The 25,387-nt window shown below is 38.0% G+C and overlaps 1 pseudogene; it reads left to right on the forward strand.

The window, feature by feature from the left end:
• The first annotated feature begins 344 nt into the window (after positions 1-344).
• LOC122274503 overlaps positions 345-25,387 on the forward strand; it is a 29,511-nt pseudogene continuing 4,468 nt past the window's right edge.

Raw genomic sequence — 25,387 nt, forward strand, 5'->3', positions numbered from 1 at the left:
GAAGCACCCGAAGTTGAATTGAAGCCTCTGCCTAAGGGTTTAAAGCATACTTTCCTTGGTCTAGGTGATACTTTTCCTGTTATTATCTCATCCAAATTGTCTGAGTCTCAAGGTGGGAAATTAATTCAGATCCTAAGTGAGCATAAGTCAGACTTAGGTTAGAGCATTGCTGATATAAAAGGTGTTAGTCCCCTGGTCTGTTCTCATAAGATTAATTTGGAGGAAAGAACTAGCCCTCGTAGAGACCCCCAGCGTAGGCTTAATCCCACTATGAAAGAAGTGGTGAAGAATGAAGTGTTGAAACTATTAGATGCTAGAATCATATATCCTATTGCTGATCGTAAATGGGTAAGTCCTACACAGGTTGTTCCTAAGAAGTCAGGTGTTACTATGGTGAAGAATGACCTGGGAGAGTTAGTCCCTACAAAACTTGTGACTAGGTGGCAGATGTGCATTGATTACAAAAAATTGAATGCTGCCACCCGGAAAGACCATTTTCCTCTCCCTTTTATTGATCAAATTCTTGAACGTATGGCTGGTTATCTTTCTATTGTTTTTTGGATAGTTATTCTGGTTATTATCAAATTGAAATTGCATTAGAAGACTACAATAAAACCAATTTCACTTGTCCTTTTGGTACTTATGCTTTTCATAGAATGTCATTTGGATTGTGTAATGCACCTGCTACTTTTCAATGTTGCATGATGAGCATTTTTAGTGACATGGTTGAAAATTGCATGGAAGTTTTTATGGATGACTTGATTGTTTTTTTTAATCTTCTTTTGATGCATGCTTATTGAATTTAGACAGAGTGTTGACTCGTTGAGAGGAGAAGGAATTTGTTTTGAATTGGGAAAAGTGCCACTTTATGGTACCTTCAGGTATTGTCTTAGGGCATATTATTTCTTCTATGGGGATAGAGGTTGATCAATCTAAGATTGAATTAATTTCTAAGTTGCCTACACCTAGGACAATGAAGGATGTGAGATCCTTTATTGGTCATGCGAGCTTTTATAGGAGGTTCATAGAGAATTTTTCCACCATATCCAGACCACTATGTGACCTCCTAGTTAAAGATGCCCCATTTGAGTGGACACAAGATTGTTAAGAGGCCTTTAAAACGTTAATTGGCAAGCTTACCTCAGCACCCATAATGCAACCACCTGATTGGACTTTGCCTTTTGAGATCATGTGTGATGCTAGTGATTCTGTTGTAGGTTCTGTTCTTGGACATTGAAAGGAGGGGAAGCCTTTTGTCATTTACTATACTAGTAGAACTCTAAATAGTGCTCAGATGAATTACTCCACCACTGAAAAAGAGTTGCTAGCTGGTAGTGTTTGTTTTGGATAAGTTTCGTGCTTACTTGATTGGCTCTCCTATTATTATTTTCACAGATCATGCAACCTTTAAGTACCTTCTTACAAAGAAGGATGCTAAGGTGCAATTAATACGGTGGATTTTACTTTTGCAAGAATTTGACATCACCATCACAGACAAAAAAGGTGTGGAGAACGTAGTGGCTAACCATCTCTTGAGGCTCACATTTGAGGACACCTCTAACCACTTGCCAATCAGGGATGATTTTCCCGATGAGCATTTACTTTCTATTACTTGTCTACCATGGTTTGCTCATTTTGTGAATTATTTGGCTGCAGGTGAGATATCGGTGGATTGGTGCACTCAGGACAAGAGGAAGTTCATGATTGAGGTACATAATTTCTATTGGGATGACCCTTTTCTTTTCAAATACTGCCCTGACCAAATTTTAAGGCGTTGCATCCCTAATGAAGAGATTGCTAGCGTCTTGGAATTTTGTCATTCCCAAGCTTGTGGGGGCCACTTTTCAATGAAGAAAACCGCTGCAAAAATTCTGCAGTGTGGATTTTATTGGCCCACCATATTTAAGGATGCAAACATCTATTGTCGCTTATGTGAAAAATGTCAAAAGTTGGGAGTTATGTCCCGTTGTAATATGATGCATTTAAACCCAACTTTTAATGATTGACATTTTTTATTGTTGGGGCATTGATTTTATGTGACCATTTCCTCCTTCTTTTGGATATCAATATATTATTGTGGCAGTAGATTATGTGTCAAAATGGATAGAGGCAGCAACTTGCAGGAGCAATGATAATAGGACTGTAATTAAATTTCTCAAAGAGAATGTGTTATCTCGATTTGGTACACCATGTGCTATCATTAGTGATCGGGGTACACATTTTTGCAACCGTTCTTTTGAGATTTTGATGAAAAAATAAGGGGTGGTACATAAGATCTCTATAGCTTACTAGCCCTAGACAAGTGGATAGGTAGAACCCGCAAATAGGGAAATTAAGCAAATTTTAGATAAAAAGGGTCAACCCAGATCGCAAAGATTGGTCTTTAAGATTAGTTTGAAGTGCTTTGGGCCTACCATATAGCTTTCAAAACTCCCTTATGCATGTCACCTTATAGGCTTGTTTTTGAAAAGCCTTGCCACTTACCTGTGGAGCTCGAGCATCGAGTTTATTGGGCCATCAAGCATTTTAATTTTGACATGGGAGAAGCAGGTAAACTTACGAAATTTTAGTTGACCGAGTTAGAGGAGTTGAGAAATGATGCTTATGAGAATTCTAGAATCTATAAGGCTAAAATGAAAGCGTTTCATGATAAAAATATTTTGAGAAAAATGTTTAAGCCTAATGATCGAGTGTTCTTATATGATTCTAGACTCCATAGGTATCCAGGAAAACTTCAGTCTAGGTGGACTGGCACTTTTGTAATGAAGAATGTTTTTGCAAATAGGGCGGTAGAAATAGAGGATCCTAACGATAATCAGATCTTTAAAGTAAATGGTCAATGCCTTAAAGTATTAATTGATAGGAAAATTTTGGAAGTGGAAGACATTCCACTTGTGGATCCAGTCTATCAACCTTGACCACACCACGCAGATATATTTTTCTTTATTTTTGTTTGTTTGTTTTGTTTTATTTTTGTTTTCTCTTATTTTCTTTCTTTTCCTTTTTATTTTTTGTTGTTTTCTTCGTTTTTGTTTGCAGGATAGTTTCATTTCATCATTTCAGGTTACCATCTCTGGTGCTTAGCAAGCTACCTTCGTCACTCATCAGGTGTATTCTACCATTTTTAGTTACCTCCCATTCAATTTTGATTCTTAAACATTGAGGACCATTTAAGTTGGGGGGAGGTGGTGCAAATTTAGTATTTAAAATTCTTGTTGGAACTCTGTGGCATATTTTCATGTGTCAATTTTTTTAAAAATAATTTTTGCATCATATGTGCATTTTTTTCACATATGTACTCATTCTCATTCATAGTCATCTTCGTGAATTCACCAAACCCACCATAATCATTTTTTGCTGAATCATACACAGAACCCGTAATGCACTCATCCAAGCTTTGTGGTAAGATGGTGGTTTGACACATATAGCTAGAGAACTCTTTTACTTAAGTATTCATGTGAGCTTGGAGAGGATTGAGAGCCTACAAATGTTGTGACGCCCCCAAATCCCCATGTACAAACACGGGAAAATCGAGACGTCCGGATGGTAACATCACGGGTCACCACCCTATCGACGAGTGCCAAGTGTGTGTATAAGCAACAAATGTGTACGAAAAAACACGCAGCGGATAGCAAGGTCATAAACTAAGTACCAGAATTTTTCTTAGTTTAATACAAAGCCTTTCAAATCATACATAATAAAATATTACAAACTACAAATATAGTTTCAAAGCCAACTATAAAGCATAACTCCAACTCAGAACTCCGGCGGAGCTGCATCCTCAGGCTCAGCCTCCTCCTCTTCCTCGAACTCTACACCAAAATCTACGGAACAAAAAATGGTACCGTAGGTAAGTAAAATCGAAACACCACTAGATAAAAACATATAAGACTCAAACAATATGCATGAAAGAAAAGCCAATGCACATGTCTTGTAAAACCACATTTTTTCATGCACGCCAAAAACCCATTTGGCCCAAAAACATTACCTTTAAAACTAGTCCTCGTCATTATCCCAGATAATGGCCCAAACAAGAAATCACAAATTTTCCAGAAAATGGATCACATAGCCTCAAACCAAACCTCGCCATTTTCCCAGAAAATGGCTCGTAACCGAAACCATAAAATCGATCCAATTATGCATGCACCATGATCTCCCCTAGGGATCATCCGCACACCCTGGCTCTGTGCCACACCGCAGGTAACGACTACGCGTGTGACACCTAAACGAGCGATGCCCAGACTCGCGCCCAGCACGTCCCTGGCCAGGCCATCCTCTAGTCCCCGCCAATCTAGAGATCACGGAGTCAACACGACAGCGTTACCGTATCGTGCGATCCAGTCGTCGCCCTGCGATAACTCAGGGGATGTCACTCAGTATTATCCACTCCCGAGTGACCAGAAGAGCTCCACAGAGATAATAACCCATCCCGGCTTGGGCTCGTGAGACACAAGCACCCGAAAATCCATTTACGCCAACAAAACATGATTTTCTCAATTTAAATAAAATGCGCATGAATGCAATATATAAATGCAACCTCAAGGCACAAAACAACCAACCAAGCACAAACAACCAACCCAATCAACTCCATCCTCAATCCATCCGACTCCCGAACTCCTCGGACTCAGTCTGGAATCAACCAACCAACCAGATAAATTATTCTAAGAGCAAAATATATTTAAATCTAAAAGTAGAGTTTGAAAAATACTTATAGCGCTTTATGGCATTTTTTGAAAGCTCACGGTGTTGCAAACGACAGAGGAAAAGTAACGTAACAGTGTATTTTATACTGTGGCCGTGGGTAATAAATTACCCACTTCCGAACGGGGACAAACCAAAACAGGAAATTGATAGGGAAAGGCGAAAAAGCTCAAAAATCGTGTGGCTTGGAGGAGCTCGTGGCGGCTAACGGTGGCTCGGATGGAGGTGAAACTTGGTGGGGATGTTCACCGGTGGAAGGGGAAGAAAACTGGGTGGGTGGTGTAGGCCACGCCGCCGGCGAGTGGCGGTTCTGGGCTGAGAAAGCAACCGGCGACAGAGAGAGAAAGGAGGGCTGGTGCCGTGACTTCCAGCCGTGCGTGGCGGCTAACGGCTGGTCGGATGGCCCTGAAAATTGGTGTGGGTGATCACCGGTGGGAGGGGAAGATTTTGGTGGGGGTGGTGTACTACACGGCGGCCGGATGGCGGTGGGTCAGGGCTGGTCAACAGGTAGCGACGGGAAGGGGAGAAAAGGAAGCAGCGCATGCACGGGGAGAAGAGAAAAAGAAGAAGAAAAAGAAAGGAAGAAGAAGGAAAGAAAAGAGAAAAGGAAAAATGGAAAAAGGGAAAAAGAAAAAAGAGAAAAGAAAAGAAATGAGGTCCAATCCTCACTCCGGAATCCAAAAACTGATCTGCCGAAAACGATTTTAAAAACATAAAACGACTAAAATAAATTAAATACCACATCAAATAAATTAAAAACCAATTTAAAATAAATTAATTTAAAATAAATAAACCAATATATTAATTAAATTAAAAACAACTCCTTCAGCGACAATACACGTAAAAACGGGTCATCACAAATGTAGTAAATTGTGATAAGCGTCCATTGATATGTTGAATTGGACACTTCTTTTGAGAATATCGTTATATGGTTTGTGGTAAGATGGTAGATATACTTGGGATATGATGAAAGTCAACTTAGGATCAACGTTTGAGCCTTTTAAGCTAACCCTTTCCATCATAGACCCCTAGTAGCCAACTTTGAGCCAATAAACACATGTAGCTTTGTCTTTTCATATGCCCATATCCATCCATGCCTCTCCACATTGGACTATAACCTATACACTGATTTTTCTACCCTTTTTACTTCCAAGTGTACATTAGGTGTGGAATTTGCATTTTCTTTCTTTTGTTTTATCATTTTCAATTAAAACAAAAGAAGAAAAAAAAAAACAGAATAGTACAAGTTGCAAAGTGTTCAATTAATTGAACTTGAAAGGCAAAAAAAAAAGAAAAAAAAAAGAAAAAAAAAATCAAGGTTGGGTAGCAATGGCAAGAATACCAAAGTGGCATGTGTTTATCCATCAAATTTTTGAAAGAGAGAGAGAGAGAGAAGAGGAAGAAGAAAAAAAACATTATTATTTGATAATATGAAAAGTTGGAGAGTACATCAAGTGAGAAGTGTGGTATACTAAGATATTTAATAAGATTCCCTTTGATGTACTTGGAAGTTTTTGAAACATTTTCATCTTTTTTTTTTCATATAGCTCCAAACCCAAGCCACGTTACAACCTTTTGTGTTGACCATTCTGATCTTAAGTAAGCTTTTGGAAAGAGTGATGGAAGTCTCATTTGTTAGTGTTTCTATCATATGATCAATGTTTGCTTGTTGCTTGTACATAATTGCCTAATTTCCCATGAGAGTGTGGGTACATGCATTGTCAATTCCATAGAGAGATCCCTTACACGAAACACTATTATACCCGTGAGTTATGGAGTTGAACCTTTTGCTTGAGATGCTCTTGATGTTGCATGTGTCAATGTTAGTGGTAAGATGGTTATGGCTTGGAGAACACACATACACTGTGGATTGCTTTGGGTGGATTGATCTTGATGGGTTATTGGATTCCTTAGATTTCTTTGACATGTGAATCTAGAAAGTGTGACTTGTTGGCCTTTGTGTGTGATTTTTCTTTGGTCTCTTTCATTGTTTTGACATGAAAATTACTAGGGACTAGCAATGAATAAGTTGGGGGGTATGATGAGTGCATGAAAGTGCACTCTAAATATCCTATTATTGGATTAAAATGCTAAAATATGAATAGAAATTATAGGAATTAATGTGTATTCTTGAATTGAGTTTCTATTTACGTTGGGATACTCCTAAGCAGTTTTTATTTTTTATTTTTTTATTTTTATGTTTAATTTCAGAGTTTATAAAAGAGCAAGTCCAAGCCCAGTTAAATTCAAAGGAGGAGCTTCATGGGGTTTGAGAGCAATTTGGATCAAGAAAAAAAAGAAAAACAAATCACAAAAGGAAACTGCAAGAAGTCTAATTCTGAAATTTGCTAGGAGACAGTCTGGACATACTTTAGTATTTTGACCGTAACTTTTTGCTCACATATTGATGAATTAGAAAACTATCTTACTGGGCTATAAATTTGTCTCTAATAAGGATTTCTAAATTCGAACTCCTGAAGTGCGTACGTAGCTGCCAAGATGAGTCCTAAAATTTAGACGATTTTTTTATGCGAGAATTATGAAGACATTAGGGTTTCTTTCCTACCCCATATAAGCATGCCATTAGCACGAAATAAGGGGGAGGAGAGGCATAAGAGGCAAATTTGAAGAGAGGAGAAAATCACTTTCATGGCCGCCGTTTGTTGTACTTTTCTCTGGAGATTTTTGTTGTCCATTATATTTATGGGTAACTAAATTCTCAAGTAGGGTTAGGGATGAACTTGCACAATAGATGGTATTTTTAATTTATTTTTAATATATAAATTTGATTTTTAATTATTAAAACTCTTTGTTTTATCTTTCTCAATTCATTGTTGATGTTGTCTTCACCAAATAATCAAGAATTTAGTCTATTTATGGATTCAGTCATGCTTTTTCTATTAAATGGATTGGTTCTTTAATTATATTTGAATCAATTACTTATCTATATTGATTTAGTTCTTCGCTGCAATATCGCTTCCTGAGTATATTGTCGTTATTGGATTTTTTCAATAGGGATAATAGTTTACGTATTTAAAAAGTGGTGAATGATTTTTTAGAGGGTTACATTTGGTTTAATTTTAGTTTATAAATTTATACCTTCCATTTGGAAATTTCAGGAATTGAGTTTTCAATTGAGTTATTCTATGAATTAAGAATAATTAAAATACAGGATTTGTGCAAGGGATTCCCAACGCTCTACTGTTAGTCATATTTGAGTACTTTTTCCGTTAATCACTTTGCTTCACTTTAATTTGTATTTAAAATTAGTATTTGTTCTCCATTAATTATTTAATATTTTTCTTTAGTTTCTTTAGTCCTTTTGCTATTATTTTAATTTGTATCCCTGTGGAATCGACACCTGATTATGCCCAAAGAATAACGCAGTAGTTGTAGCACAGCTTTGGGGTGTCGATTCCACAGGGAGACAAATTAAAAGAATAGCAAGAGGAACAAAGAAACTAAAGAAAAAATATTAAATAAGTAATAGAGAACAAGATTAATTTTAAATGTAAATTCAAGTGAAGCAAATTGATTAACAGAAAAAGTACTCAAATTTGACAAACAATAGAGTGTCGGGAATCCCTTGCACAAATCTGGTATTTTAATTATTCTTAATTCATTGGATAACTTAATTAGGAACTCAATTCCTGCAATACCCAATCGGAAGGTATAGATTTATAAACCAGACTTAAATCAAATGTAACCTTTTGAAAAAACATTCACCACTTTTAAAAAACGTGAATTGCTACCCCTATTGATAAAATCCAATGACGACAATATACTCGGGAAGCGATATTGCAGCAAAAAAACTAAATCAATATAGATAAATAATTGATCCAAACATAATCAAAGAACTAATCCATTCAATAGAAAAAGCATGACTGAATCCATAAACACAATAAATTCTATGATTATTCGGAGAAGAAAACATCAACGATGAATTGAGAATGATAAAACAAAAGAGTTTTAGCAATTGAAAATCAAATACATGAATTAAAAATAAATTAGAAATACCATCTAATGTGCAAGTTCATCCCTAACCGTACTTGAGAATTTAGTTACCCATAAATATAATGGACAACAAAAATCTCCAGAGAAAACTGAAGCGAACAGTGGCCATAGAAGTGATTTTATCCTCTCTTCAGATCTGCCTCTTGTGCCTCTTACTCTCCTCCATTTCGTGCTAATGATATGCTTATATAGGGTAAGAAAGAAACCCTAATGTCCTCTTAATTTCCGCATAAAAAAATCGCCTAAATGTTAGGACTTATCTTGGCAGCCATGTACACCCTTCAGGAGTTCGAATTTGGAAATTCTTATTAGAGACAAAGTTATAGCCCTTTAAGATATATTTCTAATGCATTAAGAATTGCATCAATCCAATATATGAGTAAAAAGATACAGTCAAAAGACTAAAAGTATATCCAGACTGTCCCTAGCGAATTTCAGACTTTGACTTCTTGTGGTCTCATTTTGTGATTTTTTTCTTTTTATTTTCTTCCAAATTGCTCTCAAACCCCATGAATGTCCTCCTTTGAATTTGACTGGGCTTGACTTGCTCTTTTATAAACTCTGAAATTAGACATAAAAAAAAAACTGCTTAGGAGTATCCCAACGTAAATAGAAATTCAATTTAAGAATACACATTAATTCCTATGATTTCTATCCACATTTTAGCATTTTAGTCCAATAATAGGGTGTACAGAGTGCACTTTCGCACACTCATCAACACTCCAAAGCTATGTTATAACTACTGCGTTATTCTTTGGGGCTAATCATGCTTAATGGATTCTCTTTACATTATGATTTTCAGATGTTGAGTTTAAATTGTTTGGATTGATGGTATTGTGACTCACGGGTGCGTGAGTTTTATTGTGTGTCAATCATCATTAGTGGGTGGAGCAGTCCTCATGCCATTCCTACAACATGTTACAACGAGTTTCATACAAGTAAAGAGAGTCCTTGTGATGATCGAGGTGGGATGCTTTCATTTTGGCCTAATTTGATAGGTAGTTAGAGAGATTCCCTGGGTGTATAATGTGTGGTGTCTTCAAGTCAGTTGATTGGGAAGAGAGATTCTCTGGGTTGATCATATATGTTTTTGTGTGTGTGACAAGGTTGAGTGAATTCCCATGTCGGATGATTTGAAAGTGGTGAATCAACTTGCACATTGGCTGGATGGAGTGAGTTCCCAAGTCAAACAATAGAGTGATTTCCTACTTGGTATTTTATGTAATAAAATTAATTATGATGAGTTTTATGTGCTTGAGAAGATGGTGGTTTCTCACCTCGGTGATAAATATGTATACTTGAGATTTGCACAGAGAGTGATCCTTGCCATGCTTCTATACTTGTGTTTTATATAAAGGGTGGTTCCTCGCCATAACTATGAATACATGTATTTCTATTTAGAGGGTGATTGATCACCATGCATAAATATACGTGTTCACAAATCTTTTATATGAAATAGTGCATTGCATCTTCACTATTGTCATTTCATAACCGTTTAACCTACCTACAGTTTCGTCGATCGGAACTATAGACTTTGATGCAGATATAGCCCTATAAGAGGTTCTTGAGGAAGGACTTGCCCTGCCTAAGTGATAGTAACAAAGGTTTGTCTCCTTTAATAGTTGTATGCATTCTTACATATGTATTATGTAGTCAAGGGATAAATCATGTTACGTTTGTCGTACTTGGATGTAAGCAATGAACAATTGGTGTTGTGTGGTATTATTTGGGAAGTGAAAGTGACACATGGATATTTATGATTAGTGGATGAGCTTTTTCCACTTTAGACCTCTAGTACAAATAGCACTTAGCTTCTGATTAAACCTTTACTTATTCCACTGCGATACACACATACATGTACTTTTTACTCACACATGCATTCCTTGTAAAATTGCAAGTCTATTGTTGACCTAAATCTAGGGTATTGCCGATCAGCTAGTACCCTTGACACTACGGATCCTTGCAAGTACTTTACCGAGGAACGAGGCATTACATTACAAAAATCACTCAGTAGCGAATAATATTCGTTAAGCAAAGATTGAAAGCAATGGCTAAATGGTGCCTTGGTTTGCTCTTCTTGAACTCCCTATTTGGATTTTATTTTAACTAAGAAACTTGGTTATTTGAGGTTTTCCAGACAAAACTCATCAAGATTCCATGAGAGTCCTAATGGATGAATAACCAGGAATGCACTTTGCTTGCTGGTCTTAACCAAAAGCAAGTTCAGACAATCAACATCCCAAACAAGAGCCTTGATGTGAATAAACAAAACGAAGAGGATGCACGATGGCAATCAACCCACCATACAAAAAGCTTGGAAATCATCCACCTATCTTGGAGCATTAGCTGCAGGGTCACCCTCGAGCATTTGCTCGAGCACCTCAGCCCCTTATCTTCACTAAGCAAAGGCACACTCTAAGCAACAACACTCACCTAGACCTACAACACTCTTCTCGGACAACAAGGGAACTCTCCAACCAACAAAACCTTCCTAAGGAACAATGCTCTTCCCTACTACAAGGCTTTTCCAAGCAACAAAGGTTGACTTGGAACGCCAGCTAGGGGTTGCCCTAGAACAATTCGGGCACCTTAGCAACCTATCTTCACCAAGACAGACCATCCTAGGGCACTCAGTAAGTGTGTTGGCTCTTCATAAGACCACCCTTAAGCCTTACTTAAGGGCCTTAGGCCCTCGCTACACTCCATAAAAAAGGCTCAAGTTTACAATTCTAAAACTTGTTATTTGGATTATTTAGACTAACCAGCTTGGTTTTTAGTGAAGACTTCTCATAACAGCCAAGCTATCCTGGAGTCAAGCACTTGGACCTCAAACCACAACATCATAGCCGAGCACATGTCCTGTCGTAGCAAACAAGGCACACATGCACCTTCACCCATGCAGTGGTCAAGAAAATCTACTGCCCACTTAGCATGCCACTTGGGTGAACAACCAAGTGTTAACAACAAGAATGTTATAAGGGTTAACACTAGCATTCATTGATCGGTGATCAAAGGTCAACAATCCACATGTGATCGAGGTTAGCCTTCTCCCATACAGTGGTTGAGAAAATTTTTCACCCATATAATGCCCCCTTGGGCAAACGTCAGATGTTAACAATGCTCATGTAATTTGGGTTTGCCTTTGCCATGTACCAATTGAGAAAATCTCTCATTTACATAACGCACCCCTCGAGTGGACTCTTGAGTGCTAACAATGCACATGTGATCGAGGTTAACACTCACACGAATTTATGGCGAACAAAGGCTAACAACACACATGCAATTGGGGTTGGCCTTCACTTAAACAGTGGTTGAAAAAAATCTCCCGCTCCCTTAGCATGTTGAGCTTTAACCATGCACATGCAATTGATGTTAACGATTGCCCCTCAATAAAGTTGTCAAGTGATCCTCGCTCTACCTGGCTGAGAAATGTTAGTGTTCGTACATGCGGTCGGGGCTAACACTTTTTCCATAATTGCTGCCAGAGTGGGTTTACCTTTAGGAATGATCCTTCGAACTCCATAACTGCCTTGAGCAAGTTGCCTTTTGGAATGAGGTGACTAGCTCAACAATTGCTTGAGATGGACCAAGGGGGTCAACAAGATCCCTAACTTCTTAAGCACGGGTTACAAAAAACAAACTCTAAGCTTAATACTTGAACAACAATGCCAGCGTGAAATCATATCAAGGGGGAAAAATCCTTTAGAGCCAACAAAAACAAAAATGATCATCAAATTTAGAAATACACACTCTTTGTTAAAGATAAATAATCATACACAACCATTAGTATGCTCGATTATTAGGCAAATTCTCACACACAGAGGCCCATCCTTGAAGGTCCTTATCATAAATTTTGCAAATCTCGTTGAGATTCGCCTTCGAGGATCTTCATTGCTTTATATGAAAGTGAGAAACCAAGAAAAATTCCTCAAAATTTATTTTTTACAGCTTTCATAGACCATCTTTATCATGTTATATTTGGTGATTCTCGTTAGACAAATCGACATTAAGAATTGTAGGCATTTGTTGGATAAATATGAATGGGGTCGAGCCCATTGGAATCCTGTCACTAATAATGAAGGAATGGGTAAGACTATGAAGAGATAAGACAAGGAAGAGATAAAATTAAGAGATAAGACAATGAAGGGATAAAGATAAAAGAAGTTGACTCAGATACAAAAAATGGGAAAATGACATAAAGAAAGTAGGACTCAACAACTCTAAAGAAGGAAGGAGATTGTTGATATCGTGTTTTGCAGCCCAAGCAACTCCTTGGAGGCCCAACTCTCACCTGTAGCTGTGAAGAAATGAGAGTTTCAGGGTGGTGGGGCACACCTCCGATACTTCAGTCAATATATGATTCTTGTTGCAGGAATTACTTAAGCTTGAGTACGAAAAGTGTCTGAAAGCCTTCCCTTCACTGAGGGAGAGGATATATATATACCTGGTTAGGGTGAACCCTAGAAGGGAGGGATCATGGAGATGTTGCTCCGTACTAGGGTTGCACCTCCCTGCAATAGTTCTATAGGACCTAATTGTGGTGGCCACTGACAACCCAAGAGGCACGTCGTGGCATGCTCACACTCGAACTTCATTAAATGCGGCGTGGCCTTGGTTATGTGCACCCACTCCTAAGGTTTTTTCAGCCACCAGAGTTTAGGGACAAGGATTGTCCTTAACCTTGTGCGCTGGGAACTGTTGGCCAGTAGTGGTGTTAGACAATCTGTCCTTCAACCCCTGACTAGCATGTGTTGTCCAGCTGCTTCTTCTCCTAGCCCGTTTCAAGAATAACCCCCATCACAGTACCCCTTGAATTCTAACCACATATGTGTGGTGGGAATTCAAAATGCCTATACCCCGGGACCGTTCCCCTACATTATTAATGTCCAGGGGAGCCTCAATTTCTTTCCCTTCTTCAACTTCTCGACAGTTTGATTTGATGGGGGAGTCTCCCCATGTACCATATTTTGCATTGGCCCATGCTCCCTTCGCTTCCAATGTGGGTTTCCCACGTCTTTGTCGATTCGTATCGGTTGAGCTCCACGATGCCACTCGCTTGCATCATCAATGTCTAAGGGTGCCTTGGTTTCCTTCCTTGATCTTTGTGCACTTCATTCCCTTTTCACTCTTAGTCTAGAGACCTGTATTCGAGTGGCCGTCTGGGAAGAGCTTCGGATGCTCTAGGCATGAACATAATCCTGTAACGAGTTTAGGAGCTCAGCTTACTGGTCACGAGGCTCGGCAAGTGTAGGAAATTGTATTTGAGTGGCCATCTGGGCAAAGCTTGGGATGCTTTGGGGCCGACCATAACCCTGTGGTGAATCTAAGGACTTGGCTTACTGGTCACGAGGCTCGGCAAGTCTAAGGACTTTTATTCCAGTGGCCATCTAGGTAGAGCTCGAGATGCTCTGAGCCTGGCTATAACCCCACGATGAGTCTAGGGAATTGTATTCGAGTGGCCATTTGAGTAGAGCTCGGGATGCTCTAGGCCTTGCCACAACCCCGCAGTGAGTCTATGGACTCAGCTTGCTAGTCATGAGGCTTGGTAAGTCTAAGGAATTCTATTTTAGTGGCCATTTAGGTAGAGTTTGGAATGCTCTAGGCCCAACTGTAACCCCGCGATGAGTGTAGGGGCTCGGCTTGCTAGTCACAGGGTTCGGTAAGTCTAGGGACTTGTATTTGAGTGGCCATCTAGGCAAAGGTTAGGATTCTCTGGGCCCGACCATAACCACGTGGTGAGTCTAGGGACTCAGCTTGCTGGTCACGAGGCTCTACAAGTTTAGGGAATTGAATTCGAGTAGCTATCTGGGCAAAGCTTGTGATGCTCTGGGCTTGGCCACAACCCTCTGGTGAGTCTAGGTGCGCAGCTTGCTGGTCACGAGTCTTAGCAAGTCTAGAAACTTGTACTCGAGTGGCCATCTAGGTTGAGCTTGAGATGCTATGGGCCTAGCCAAAACCTTGTGGCGAGTCTAGGGATTCAACTTGCTAGTTTCCTATTTTGACAATGGCGTGTTGAGGTGAATATCCATATATCTTCATTTATAAGCACATTTGCTACATTCAGGGATAACATACATGGTTCCTAGGCGAAATAATGCTTCAGATGCTTAGTGTTCCATGCGTAGGGGAGTTTGTGGCCTTGGTCATCTTTGAGGTGGTAAAGGCCAAGTCTATTGCCGGCCGTCACTAGGAACAGGCCTTCCCATCACTACCTTAGCTTCCCTTCTTCCTAAGTGGTCACCCTGGTCTACTTCAGTGCTAGGTCCCCCCACTTTGAAGGAACGATGTTTGACTAGTTTGTTGAAATATTGCTCGGTCTTTGTAACAGTCTATTAGAAATTCAAGATCAAATTTCTATAGGCTTTAGGAATCTCATGAAAACCCTGCAAGTTTTCACAAATAGACTGATTGCATAGGTTTTAGTCTCTCAACACAGTCAGTATTATCACTCACTATGGTGCCAAAAATGTGATTTTATTTATTTGAGGTAGTTAGAAGTGTCAAAATGTGTTAAGGTCTGCGTCATTAGAATCAGTTAATTATTTAGGATTTTATGGCGCAATAATCCCATTTTCAATTTTCGGATGATATGTTTGTTTGAAAATGCTTTTTGCTTTTTTTGAGGCACTTTGGGGTAGAATTTTGATAAAAAAAAAATTCACAGTTACGGTTGTATGAATATTTAAGATTTTACAGTACAAAAATTATTTTTCACTTTCTCAGAGTGAATAGTAACCTCAATAGTAACACCTAGCGCAATATTTTCAAAATCACAGTATGGAATGTCAAATTAGGTTAGAGAAGTTTTATTTGGACACTTAGTAAATAGTTTTGGACATTTGGCACAAAGAGTAACCATGAGATGAATTGTAAAAGAATCAAGGTGTGAGATCATGCCACCGAAGAGAAATCCTATTCTTTCGTTTGATCAACCAAATTGTGCCAAACCAAAGAAGGTTTCAACTCTAGTGAAACCCTAAATGGTTGGTGTTGCCCAGATGATTAACACAAGATGAGGGGTGAATTGAGTTGTATTTAAAAATTAACAATTATAAATCAAATACACAATATAAAATATAAACAAAATATGAAGCAGCAATAAATATAAAGAGTAAGAGTAAGAGAGAAGCAAACTTAGTATGTTAACGAGGTTCAGCCCCACTGCCTACGTCCTCGCCTCAAGCTACCCCTTGAGAATTCCCAAATTTACTATTCAACCTCCTTCAGGTAGAGATAGAAACCTATTACACCTTTGAACAACACGGCTACAAGGGATCCGTGTATAACACTCTCTACACTTGCAATCACCTTACACGTGGTGATTAAAATATTCCTTGTGTAGAACACTTTCTACATGCACAAGGGTTATACACACCATTTTACTGATATAAAAGCTGATAGTGGGTAGGTTATTAGAGAATACTCCTCAATGAGTGAAATAAGAACAATACAACGCAAACTATATCTCTTAAAATGAACAAGGGTTAAGGCTCAGTGCTTAGAGAAGAGAGAATGAAAGCTTTGAATGAATATTATATGCTCTTGGTGTTGTAAATGTGAAGCTCTAAAATGATCTATTTATAGGCATATAAGACTTCATATTCAAATTTAAAAAGATTCTCATGTAAAAGATAACATCAATCCCTTTTCAAAAATTTCAAACCTAATCTTTTTACTTTTTGCATATGACAAAAGGAGCACACTTTACTTTTCAGATTTTTCAAACAAAATCATCTACCTTTTTCATAAGTCAAAAAAAGCATCAATCACTTTTGAAAATATTCAAATAAAGCATACACATGTGAAAGATGACAATGAATCATCTTTAATATTTTCAAGATTTTCAAACAAAATATCTACTTTTTGTATAAGTCAAAATGAGCATCAATCACTTTTGAAAATATTCAAATAAAACATGTACATGTGAAAGATGACAATCAATCATCTTCCCAAATTTTCAAATTTAATTTTCAAAATATTCATGCATATGTGAAAAATGTATTTTAATGTTTTATGATAAAATATTAATTTTGAGCCTTAATCCTAATTTTGAATTTTTAAGAGATTTACAACATTACTTTATAAATTTAATGTGAACTTGTTCCCTTCTTGCTCATGCTTGGTTTCTTGATGTGCTTGACTCCATTGTGTAGACAACTTGAGCTTGAGACTCCTTTATTTTTTGAATTCATTTGTTATCATCAAAATCCATGTATAGATATATAATTATATGAAATTTGAAACCTTGGGTTCAACAGTTGGAATCCAATTGAAACCCGAAAAGCTGGGTTGAAATTGAAACTCTAAACCGTTTCCCCAAACCCTAAAGTTGGCCTCCAAACCCTTTTTGATTTGATTTCTAGCATTGTGTTTAATCACTTGATTCAATCACTTCCACGTGATATTAATTCATCAAATACTTGTTATGATATTATTATCCAAATTTTCAAACCTTAAAAATTTGATTGGGCTAAGAAAAATCAGATTTGGACTTGATAGCATTACAAACCCTAACCAAACCCCCTTTAAATCCCAAATTGAAGCCCACTTGGTTGAGGCCTATCAAGGCCCACGAATTTGGCCACCTTGGTGATGCTTCTTGAAGAAGTTTCCTCCCCCAAATGTCAAGCCATCTTAATGTGAAGGAGAAAAACACCTCATCGCCCTCTATACCTCACAACTGCTGCAGGCAATCCATGCCCCTCAATATCCTTCACTTTATGTGACATGAGCACCCACAATCAAGAGTCATTCAAGCCCATGCCTTCCCCCTACAGAGGTACAAAGATGTGCAAGATACATTTTACTCCCTTTCATCACTTCTTCACCCATTCTTTGAGAGAAAACCCAAAAGAGCTCTTTCAGATAGATTTTAGGGTCTTCTTGCATGGTGATTTTTGATCATTTGTAAGTATTTTCTCACAATTAAATCCTACATAAAAGTTGTTCATATTTGAGATTAGTTTGCATCGATATCTTATTCATCTCATTCTATGGTCATTGGTTTGGTCAAAAGTATTTTTAACCATGTAAAGGTTATTCTAGGCATGAAACTGGAGAGTATGTTATGTTTTGAAATTTTTGACCAGGTTAATGGACATATCTTGGTCTGAAACTTTTATGAAGTGTTGTTAGCATGCGTTTATGAATGTTCATTGAGGTTTTATTGCACAACTAAAATTTTTGATGATAGATTTTCTTAAATCTAGAAACTTGAAAACTGGAAGTGGAAAAATAGTTTTTGTTTTGAGAAAGTTTGAATATTTTATGGTCTGATCTTACTTCAAAGGCTTTGATATTTTTATGTCAGGATTCTAAGTCTCCTATTTGCATGTTAGGATGTTATTTGAAGAGATTTAGTATTAGTTTCAAAGATATAATTTTTCTATGTTAGAGGATTTCGATTAGACCTAAGATTTGATGTTTTTGGGTTAGATCCATGTTTTATTGATTTTTAGCCATGTGATTTTAAGTTTGATGGTTGGATATTCTTTAAGACACATTTTTAAACCATGTGATGTTTTAGTTTGAAAATTTCATCTTTTTAATCTGTGGATCAAGATATTGATCAAAGTTAGTGGAAAAAAAGTTTTTGTTTTTAGACTAAGTATAAAACCAAAACTCCATGGTTTGGAGCTTTTAGCCTTGGAGTTTTTGGTTTTACACTTAGTCAAAAAACAAAAACTTTTTTCTTAACTAGCTTTGATCAATCTCTTGATCCACGGTTAAAAAGATGAGATCTTCAAACTAAAACATCACATGGTTTAACAATATGTCCTAAAGAAGATTGAACCATCAAACTTAAAATCACATGGATAAAAATCAATAAAATATGGATCTAATCCAAAAACATCAAATATTAAGCCTAACCGAAATCCTCTTGTATAGAAAAATCATATATTTGAAACTAATACTAAATATTTTCAAACTAACATTCTAATATGCAAATAAGAGACTTAGGATCATCATATAAAAATATCAAAACCTTTAGAGTAAGATTAAAACATGAAATATTTGAATTTTCTCAAAATAAAAACTATTTTTCCACTTCCATTTTTAAGTTTCTAGATCTAAGAAAATCTCTCATCAAAAACTTTAGTCATGCAACAAAAGCTCAATGAACACTCATAAACACATGCTAAAAACACTCCATAAAATTTTTAGACCAAGATATGTCCATTAGTTTGATCAAAAATTCCAAAACATAACATACTCTCTAGTTTAACGCCCATAATAACCTTTCCATGGTTAAAAATACTTTTGACCAATCAAATGACCATGATATAAGACGCATAAGATATCTACAGAAACTAAACTCAAAGGCAAACAACTTTTAAGAATGAGTCAGTATGTGAAAATACTTAAAAAGGCTAAAAATGCTCCATGCAAAAAGATCAAAAAATATACCCGAGAGGGCTCTTTTGGATTTCTCTCTAAGAATTGGGTGAAGAAGTGATGAAAGGGAGTGAAATGTGTCTTGCATGACTTTAAACTTTTGGAGGGGGTAGGTATGGGCTTGAATGACCCTTCATTGGAGGTGGCTATGTCACATAAAGTGGAGAATAGTGAAGGGCAATGACTGCCTCCTGTAGCTATGAGGTATGGAGGGTGATGAGGTGGATTTCTCCTTTACATCAAGATACTATTAGGTGTAGCCAAGGGCAGTGGATGGCCTGCCATGTGAGAGAGGAAGCTTCTTCAAGAAGCTTTGCCAAGTGGCCAAACTCATGGGCCTTAGTGGGCCTCAACCAAGTGGGCTTCAACTTGGGGTTTAGAGAAGGTTTGGTTAGGGTTTGGGATGCTATCAAGCCAAATCTAATTTTTCTTAGGCCAATCAAATTTTCAAGGTTTAAAAGGTTAGATAATGACGTCATAGCAAGAATTTGATGAATTAATAGTATATAGAAGTGATTTAATCAAGTGATTAAACATAATACTAGAAATTGGATCAGAAAGGGTTTAAAGGCCAACTTTAGGGTTTGGGGAAACCGTTTAGGGTTTCGGTTTCAACCAAGTTTTTGAGATTTCAATTAGACTCCAACCATTTAGGTTTTCACTAGGGTTGAAACCATTTTTGATCTGGCTCAATTTGGTTGATCAGATGAAAGAATAGGATTTTGCTTAGGTGGCATGATCTCGCACATTGATTCCTTCACAATCCATCTCATGGTTCCTCTTTGTGCCAAGTGTCCAAAACTATTCACCAAGTGTGGATAAGATCTTTCTAAGTGTCCAAATAAAACTTCCCTAACCAATTTGGACATTTTACACAGTGATTTTAAAAATACTACAATAGGTGCTACTATTAAGGTTAGTATTCACTCAAAGAAAGTGAAAATAAATTATATACTGTAAAATTTTAAATATTTATGCAAACCTAATTGTGTAATTTATTTACTAAAATTCTACCCCGAAATGCCTCAAAAAAAGCAAAATGCATTTTCAAACAAGCGTATCGTCTGAAAACTGAAAATGAGATTATTACACCATACAATCCTAACTAATCAATTGAGTCAATTGACATAGACCATAACGTATTCTGACACTTTTAACTATCTCAAATAAATAAAATCATATTTTTGGCACCATAATAAGTGATAACACTGATTATGGTAATAGACTAAAACCTATGAGATTAGCCGATTCATGAAAATTTACGGAACTTTTACGAGATTCTTAAAGTCTATAGAAATTTCATCATTAAATTTCTAACGAGCTGTTACACTTTGGTTTTGCCTTTGGAAGCCCCACCAACAGTTTCATTGGCCGCCATTTCTTCGGCCTGAGAGACTACCCTTCGCCCTCAAAGGACTACAGCTTTTTTCTTTACCAATGGGCTTTTTGCAATAACAGCTGTTGGTATTACTAGTCGCTCCATCGTGGAGAGAACCCAGTTTGTGGTGTACCTTATTTATTCTTCCCTTTTAACAGGCTTTGTTTAACCCATAGTTTAGCATTGGTTTTGGTCATCTGATGGTTGGGCGAGTCCAAGCCGGGCCAATAATCTTTTACTCGGCTCACGTGCAATCGACTTTGCCAGTTTAGGAGTCGTTCACACGGTTGGCGGCATAGCAGGCTTTTGGGATGCGCTAATAGAAGGCCCAAGAATCGATGCGCTAATAGAAGGCCCAAGAATCGGCCGGTTCTACACGGTCATAGCGTATCCCTAGTCGTGCAGGGTTCCTTTTTATTATGGTTCGGTTGGTACGGTTTGAACCCTGGTTCATTCTTGACAGTCGTGAAATCATACGGTGTTGGTGGTACTTGTTATGGGCAGTGGAGCGCCATCTGGAAGACAGCCATCATAACCACATTGGCAGGGTGCACAGCCGCGCTTACGACCCTATTCAGCGAATGCTTACTGGTTGGCCATTGGAACGTAGCAGACATTTGTAATGGTCTTTTAGGTGGGCTTGCTGCAATCACCTGATCAAGATGCTCGGTGGTAGAGCCATGGGCGGCAATGGTGTGTGGGTTTGTGGCTGCGTGGGTCCTTACGCATGCAACAAGGTCGCGGATCGAAAAGCTGAAGTACGACGTCCCACTGAAGCCGGTGCAGCTGCACAAGCGGTGCGGTGCTTGGGGGCTAGTGTTCACGGGATTGTTTCTGAGGGTGTCGTACGTGGAAGAAGTACTGGCTCACTCAAAAATGAGTAGCACTAATGCTATCCCAAGTGCAGGAGGATGTCGTGTAATAATTAGGAATAAATTCCTAGATCGTCTCCTCAGGGAAAGTTACTTAAAATTAAACTCGTTGAAAAATGTGAAAAACTTCACAAAGAGAAAACAAGAGGATGATATGTGCAATGGATGGAAGACGTTACTAGTTATGGACTAGATTCATGTTTTTAGATTTTGATTATCGGATTGGAATGTAAAGGACTAATAGATTAAACTCAGAAATTAATAAAACTAAATTAAGAATTAAACTAAATTAGAAAGTAATTGACAAAACATGTACTGAAAATTGAAAAGCCTCAAAATCAATAATCTAGGGTTCATCACAAATTCTCAAATTAAACCATAGCAATTGTAATCACTATTAAAATGAAAACTTAATGAAACAATAAAAATAAATAACATGAAATAAGTAAACAACAAATAAATTACCCAACTAAAACAAAAAAAAAAACAAAAGTTCTCTACCAAACCCTTCTTGCAATAAATTAAACTAGCATACTTGATTAAAAACTTCTAAAACAATTCTCTTGTTGCATGAAACCAACTAGCACACTTGAAAGAAATTAAGGTATTACAATTAATGAGATAAAATTCTAAAACAATTCTTAATACTTAATAAAAATTCTTAAAACAACAAAGCATTATAGGCAAAAACAAAAACTGCCGAACACCACTATGTTTAAATTAAAGCAACTGCCGAACACCACTATGCTGTTTTCCAGCTTAAACAGAAAAAAAAAAGGAAGCAAAAATGAAAGAACAAACTAGTGGTTCCAAGCTTAGCTAGGTTCTGCTGCTGCCGCTAGTCTTCTAAATGAAAAGAAAATAATTCCAAACAAAAACTTCCTTCTGCTGCTGCTGCTACCAGCTAATAAATAGCTGATCTCCAGCTGCTCCAACTAACCGAATGAAAAAGAAAGAAGGGAAAAAAATAACTCTGTTGTTTCTGCCCTCGGTGCTGCATATGTGCATGTTGGTCTGCATGTGCATTGTGTTCTGCATGAGTGCTGTCCAAGTGCTTTGCTGGTTTTGCACTTTTCTGCATGTGTGAGTCTTCTTCTCTTGCTGTAGTAGCTGCTGCACATGTGAGTTTTCTGCTTCAGCTGTCCAAAGGTCTGCATGTGTGAGCTGCTGTGGGTCCAGCTGTGTGCTGTCCGAATGAGGTTGCTGCACGTCCAGGTTGCTGTCCATGTGGTCTGAGTGAGTTGCTGTCTGCATGTGTAAGTTGGTCCCATGCATGGTCCGAATGAGTTGCTGTCTGCATGTGTAAGTTGGTCCCATGCATGGTCCGAATGAGTGGTTGCTGCATGTGCATTGTGTGAGTCACTTTTCTGCATGTGTGAGCTGGTGTGAGTGCAGTTCCGAGTGAGTGCTTTGCTGCTGTGTTTGTTCTACTGCATGGTTGCTGTCCATGTGGTCCGAATGAGTGGTTGCTGCATGGTGTCCGTGTGGTCTGCATGTGCATTGTGTGAGTCACTTTTCTGCATGTGTGAGCTGGTGTGAGTGCAGTTCCGAGTGAGTGCTTTGCTGTTGTGTTTGTTCTACTGCATGGTTGCTGTCCGAATGCAGAAGAGATTAACAGACAAATATTGCACACAAATCTTGCAGGCACCAGCTGGTATGAACTCGTTGACAGCTTCAAATATTAACTGGCTCTTAGATTCTTTAATGCAGTAAACTAATGGAAACAAATCAAATAGAAGAGGTTGGAATGAGATTGAATACGAGGAAACCGGCAAACAAGAGCATGTTGAACTGTTCTTGTTGGTGGAAGTTGGAATGGTGTTGGATGAATCTGATCTGTTTTGGGGAGAAAAATAAAAAGAAATAAGACACAATTTGTAGCCAAGAATTTAATGCCGAGGATGCCCTATGGTTATGGGTTGGCAAGAAGTGCTTCTATCTTTTGAAGATGGAAAGATAGCTCAAGAAACCTTATGAACATGAAGAACAAGGAGAACAATGGTACAAACACAAATGATAATAGAAAGCAAGAAAAATTATGGACTAGAATGCACGGTAATCAATAGTTGGTAGAATTCAAGCAGAAATTCATGCTTTTAATCAATTAAAATCACAACTTTGATTTATTCACTTTAACCATTTTTCCATTTAAAACCAATAATAATGTCATGATGAATTTAAAATACATTGGTTTTAAATAGCTAAAATATGCAATATTTCAGCTCAATCAAGTATACCCGAGGAGGCCCGAAAGACCATTTGGGTTGATAATAGGGGGAGGAGGGAAGCTAGTGTGGGCACAAATGGTAGAAATAGCGGTGGTATCAGGATGGGTTACGGCAACAATGTGTCCTTTGTTCTATGTGCTGGATAAATTGAAGTTGATGCGGATCTCGAGGGACGATGAGGTTACGGGCTTGGATTTGATGAGGCATGGTGGTTTTGCTTATGCTTACCACGATGATGAACTGGATGATCATCAATCTTATTATCACATGAAACAGAAAAGGAGAATGAAGAAGGACATTCTGAACAAGCACACAATGACATGCAGAAAACACCATGCAGCAGACAAGTTGGTGTAAAGCAAGATGCAGCAGCTGGAAAGCATAAAGCACAACATAGAAAAGTAAAGCAACAGAGAAGCATAGAAGCACACATCGACAGATAATTAAGAGTGCACACAATTGCAGATGAAGTGATGTAAAGCAGTGTCTTAGGTTGTCATGAAAAGCCATGTCCTAGATTACTTGTAAATCAGTAGAAAATGAAAAGTTAATTTTAGGACTCTTCCTCTTTAGTTTTTCTATTTTTTGTAGTGTATATATACTTGTAACAGAACCTGTATTCGAGAGAGTGAATGAATGAGATTTCCAATAGCCTTCTCTTCCATCTGAAGCTATATTCTTTTCTCATATCTCCCTTCCACCTTCTGTTTTTCACAAGTGCTACTCTGCACCTTACTTTCTTACATGGTACTAGAGCAGTAGTTGTTGTAAACAATGGAAGAAGAATCAGTCAACCAAAATAACCAGCATGTTTCACGCTTCCTCAACTTCTCTGACCAAAATAATCCATATAGGATAGAACATGGAGATAACACAGCAGCCAGTTTGGTTGCTGACCTCCTAACCACAGAAAACTATGTTACTTGGTCTAGAGCTATGAGAAGAGCACTCAGGGCCAAGAACAAGATTGGCTTCATTAATGGGGACATCAAAAGACCTGCAAGTCAGGATGATCCCCTCATGGAGGCTTGGGAACGTTGCAATGATGTAGTGGTATCCTGGATTCACAACTCTGTGAGAACCAGTTTGGTGTTTGTTGATGATGCTTGTGCTATTTGGAATGAACTGCAAGACAGGCTTTCACAACAAAATGGGCCACGTATTTTTCAGCTAAAGAAATCTTTGGCAAGCCTCTCACAAGGAGATGATTCAGTGAGCATCTACTTTGGAAAACTCAAGACCATTTGGGATGAGCTAGCCCTATATGACCCGATGCCTGAATGTAGCTGTGGTCAACTAAAGATCCTAATGGAGAGGTACCAAAGGGACTGCGCCATCCAGTTCCTTATGGGATTAAGTGACTGCTACTCCAACACTAGGGACCAAATCATGCTGATTGAACCCATGCTTGCATTGAATAGAGTCTTCTCCATGACCCAACAACAAGAGAAACAACACTAGATGATTTTTGGTACACCTTCCCCTGACCTTATGGCCATGTTCACTAAAGGGAGTTTTGGTAACTTCAAGCCTACAAGCAGGCGTGAAAGGCCTTATTGTACACATTGTAAGATGCAAGGACACACTTTAGATACCTGTTTTAAGGCTAGAAATGCAAAAACATCTGTGTGTAGCCACTGCAACATGAGTGGACACGTGATAGACAAATGCTACAAGCTGCATGGGTATCCACCAGGGCATAAAATGCACAATAAAGGAAAGGGATAAAGGAGAAGGAGGTGATGATAAAATGGCTCTCACCAAAGGGCAATACCAACAGCTTCTTGCCTTGCTGCAGC

The sequence above is a fragment of the Carya illinoinensis genome, chromosome 8, assembly GCF_018687715.1.
Source record: "Carya illinoinensis cultivar Pawnee chromosome 8, C.illinoinensisPawnee_v1, whole genome shotgun sequence".
Taxonomy (NCBI): domain Eukaryota; kingdom Viridiplantae; phylum Streptophyta; class Magnoliopsida; order Fagales; family Juglandaceae; genus Carya; species Carya illinoinensis.